Source organism: Montipora foliosa, chromosome 9, assembly GCF_036669935.1.
Source record: "Montipora foliosa isolate CH-2021 chromosome 9, ASM3666993v2, whole genome shotgun sequence".
Classification (NCBI taxonomy): domain Eukaryota; kingdom Metazoa; phylum Cnidaria; class Anthozoa; order Scleractinia; family Acroporidae; genus Montipora; species Montipora foliosa.
Genome location: NC_090877.1, coordinates 17379012 through 17384011, shown reverse-complemented (window position 1 = coordinate 17384011; position 5000 = coordinate 17379012).

Sequence of the window (5000 nt, the reverse complement as noted above, 5' to 3'; positions counted from 1 at the left end):
TTCTTAGCACGTTTGGCTGTTTTTTGCATCGTAGACCTAACCGATTGACTGGCTTTTCTTTTCAACCCGCTGACTCCTGCACGCAAAACCGTGCCTACTGCCGCATCAAGCGCTTTACCTTGTGCCAAACTCTGCAACCCTTTTGCTACAGCAGGAACCCTGATCTCCAATAGAGTTTTCCATAATCCATCTACCACTTGCGGGGGTGTGTATCGAGTGAGATTTCCTTCTCGCATGTTAACCGTTTCGTACTAAAGGTGATTCCCTCAGGGCTGCTCTATTTATCTTGGATGAAATGCAGGGTAACCAAGGTACGATTAGATTTGTTGTTAGGAAATGCAACCAAGGAACCGTTTGTTTCAGCTACGTCCACTTGCAATGTTTCGTAGGTGTTTTGGCGCACTGGATGAAATTGTTTGTGTTTGGGTTCGAAATACACCACACCTCTTCCTCGTCTCTCGTACCAGACTTCGCGCAATAAATCCGTCTTCATTCCTCCCACGATCGTGCTCTGCGCTACATTACAGTAGACATGCAAGGTGCGAGAAGGCTCCCCAACCACCATTCGAAAGGCGTGGTTCAGGTTGGTGAGACGCCAATTACAACTCATGCTTAATCGAAGGCAGTTTTTTTTCCTATTGCCCAGAACACCCTATTTCCATCTTTATCCAGCAAGTCTCGGTACTTCTCAGAAGTTGTCAGATCAGGCACTTTGTCATCTATGTACTCTCTAGACAGGTTATGGCCCAACTCCCATGTTTCTGTAAGCCATCCCATCTTGATAGCCAAGGTGCCATTAATCCAAATTTCTGGAGTGTTGTCTACACCACCGAGTTTGATCTTTGTATTGTCAATCAGCAAGTCTTGTTCGTTTCCTCGCTGTATCCAACGAAAGGTTAGGTAGATACGCTTTCCCGTGTCGTCCACAAAATGACTCCCTTGAAAGGGATCCCTCAGGCGCATTTGGCTGAGAACATTGATACAGGCTTTCTCCATCCACCACCTACTTGAATTGATCGATATTCATCATGTTGACTTGCACGTCTGATCTAGCCCCAGACCTCATTAGCGTTGTGTAAAACAGAAAATCGTATTTTGGTACCAGATGGTAGAGGTTGACACGAGTGTCAGGCACGGACATACTGCTCAAGGCAATGTCAGTCGCTGGGGCAGCAGGGCCTTAAAACTGGATGGTGAGTTATCTGGAAATTCAGGTGAGGGATTACTCGGTAAGGTCACGTAGAAATCACCCATGGTTCTCTCACCCTTTCCACCTGCTAATGGTCTTCGCATCGATCTAACTGTCGTATTTATCAGACCATCCTTGCCAACGCACTTTGACCTGCTTTCCTTTGCGTTGTAAAACCTTTTCTATGCGAAAGAGTCCGTCATCTGGTACGGTCACCGGCTGCAAATCTTGTCTGTAAAATGTACCTTCCACCAGAGTCCCATCCCATTCTTGTACTTTGTAGATGGGTACTACCCCTGGCACGACCCGACGGATCACAAAAACCTCTTCTGTCCACCCCGGGCAAATACCCTTTTTGAAATGGTCGATGTTTCTTGTTCAAACGCACCCGTGTCCCTTTTACCAAAAGCGTCTGCTTGTTCTTTTTCTTAGCTTGTCATATAGACGGTGCCATACTTGGGCTTCGTTGACGTCCGTTACGTCTTTTGGAGCTATGCCAATGCTCCGATGAAGGGTAGCGTTGTACCCCTGCACGATACTCTGTAAGACCTGTAAGTATGCCCGCGTGTTCTTGGCTGTCAAGTACCGGTACAGTTTCTCTTTCAAGGTGCGATTGAACCGTTCCGCTAAGGCCGCTTTAGCATCCCCGTGCGTGCTAAAATGATGAATACCGTTCGTTTTCATCAAAGTCTGGAGCGTGCGATTGTAAAATTCGTTGCCCGCATCCGTCTGTAATTTTTGAGTTGTGCGCCCGGCTCGTGTCAAGATGGTTTGCATGGCCTGTGTGACCTCTACCCCTGTCTTGTTCTTCAAGGGTTCGACCCAAGCATATTTGGACAACACATGTACTACCGTTAAGGCGTACCGGTTCCCTTTGTTCCAACGTGCTAACCCTTGCAATTCAATCAAATCTGCAACCCATTGTTCATCGATGTTAAACACTAAGGTGGGTAATGTAGGGAAATGTTTTCGGCGGGGACGGTGTAACGTGTAGCTTAAGACCCCTTGCAGTAGGTTTTGGGCCTCTCGTCTTTTTAACCCATGTGCTTTGGCAAAAGCTTGGACCCCGCCCAAACTACCAGGCTCCCCGGGGAACTCGTACGTTAAGGGGGACGGTATAATGACACTAACGACTTCACAGTTTTACATCAACATTTTATTTATCTTATAAAATGAAACGCACAGTTTTGCATCCCCCAAAATTACAATTAGATGGTTTCCAGCAAAGAATCTCTTCTGGCGTGCCTTCCACATAGCCTTCATTTTTCTCTTCCATGCGCAGTTCACACAACACTAAGTCTAACACATCACTCAACCGCGAGTGCCACAGGATCACTTCACGACATTTGGCCTCGTAGAATGCTTGGTAACTCTGATTTAAACGTTTCAGACCGTTCAGTTCTCGTCTCATTTCCAAAACGCAATTATTTATCTCCTTTATATCCTCCTCTCCTTCTTCTTGTATGCGTTTTTGCGCCATTTCCTCCTCTTGCTTGATGGTGGCCCATCGTGTGGTATGCTTGATGATAGACTTTTCGAGATGGAGGCGGCGCTTATCCAGGTTCCGCACTGTTTGGTGTTGACCTTGCATATCATTAATAATAATAATAATAATTTGTGAACTTGTTGTGCGCAGCTTAACATGAGAATGATCAGCTGCGCATTACAACTGCATTACTTTACAAGAATTTAACAAAAGATAATGCATATAAAAACTAAATAATATATATGCATGCAAGTAAGAATTGAATGTAAAATTGCTCACCACTATAAAGTCCTAAAAAGATAAGTCTTAATATGAGCCTTAAAACTGTTCACATTAGTAATCTCACGAGGTTTTTTTGGAAGAGAGTTCCAGAGCCTTGGCGCTGCTACCATAAAAGCTCTATCACCTAACGTCTTCGATCGAACAATTGGCATAGAAAGTAAAATACTACCTAAAGATCTAAGGTTATATGAGGACGATTTAAATGTTATTAAATCGCATAGATATTTAGAAGCAAGGCCGTGAATTGCTTTGAATGTAATAAGCAGTATCTTAAATTGTATCCGGGCTTTAACAGGAAGCCAATGCAGACCACGAAGAAAGGGTGAGATGTGGCAAAACCTAGGGGCATTACAAACTAGCCTGGCTGAGGCATTCAAAACTCTCTGCAATTTGTTAAGCTGGTAGTTGGGCAGCCCATACAGAAGACTGTTACAATAATCAACACGAGATGTAATAAATGCATGGCAAGCATTTCCGTTGATTCTCGAGATAAATACTTGCGAATGCGTTTGATATTATGCATTGTCTTTCATGCAATCATCTACAGACTTCATTTCCTTGACTTTTTATCTCAATGCCTGCTCAATGTCAAAGGCTTGACGATGCCTTATTTGCCTTGTCCTACGAGCCTTCTCTAAACTCAATGTGTCATTCATGGTCTGCTTCTATCCCTGTCGCTGTGAACTGTAGTTTTGGTGAAACGGTGAGTTCTTTTTATACATTGATCTGGACATTGATTGGTTGAGTGAAACCATCCAATAACACGCTTCGAGCAATCAATCTTTTTTCATCTTCTCAATATTGTATTTCTCTGTAATCTGTCTTTGCACCCATCGATCATTAAGGGGTACCATGTGGTGTTGTTCTACCGGGGGAAAAAAGATCATACACTGTTCATGCCAAGATTTTAAAATATCATTTTTGTTGACCGATAATATGATTGCTTTTAGACACTCGTCAGATTCTTCTGCGCTATATGTCCCTCAAGGTATGATGGACCGGTGACATCATTAGGAACCAATCACAGGAAGGTATATTTTGCTTTTCATTGGAACTCTATTTCCCCCAACGATTCGAAAATATGTTCTGTAAACTGCGCCACGGGTCTGTATGAGCTTCCATGTTTCGCGTACCGATGATGGCGCATGTTTTCCCCATCAATGACGTAATAGGTTCGAGGCAGTCTTCAAACCTGTTCTCAACACGACCATACTCGAACCAGCGATTATGCGTCACCGAGTACAGATACAAGGGTTTGTACATCAGGCGTGCCATCTCTACGCCCCACCCCTTCCCACCATCCACACACTCTAAGCCTTGACCGTTTTGTGCAAATTTCCCAAAAGCGTGCACAGTATCAGCTTTCTTTATAATCCAATAATTGCGCCGCAATAACCCGTTGACTTTACAAGATGATGATGGATATGCACGCTGCAACCGTTTATTGGCAGCTCGACAGGCCTGATCCGCTTCCGTGTCCGAGGAGTTACACTTGATCATGTTTATGCGCGGTACATCAAGAGACAAATCCCCCGGATGAGAAACTGCTGAGGCATGAACAAGCTTGAGATCATGACCACCACAGAGACGCCATCCTTTTCCCATTCATTCGGGTGATAGGGTGGTTGTAAGGGAGAATGCACATAACACGCATCCCACATTGCCACGCCCATCGTGTGGCCCAGGCATCGGTGCCTTTAAAGCCTCCAGTAATGAGGGTGATCTCGCTCGGTTTCGACATGCGCTCACTCTCACTCACAACGACAACTACATCAATCAAATGGTTGTATTCTCTTTTTATTACAACATTGAACCAATTAAAAACTATTTTACAATATTGAGCACAGTTCATGCGGTCTTTGAAAAACATCCATCAGATAGGCGCTGGGCCATGTGAGAGGCCATTTGAAAGGCGGATGGTGCTTGGGATGTGTTCTCGAACGACCTTCCCCTCTGCTTGTATTGGTGATGTCGAAATGGAACTACGTTCTGTTTCTTCTTTGGTTGGTAAGCCACCAGGCGTGGTTTAAAGTCTGCCTATCG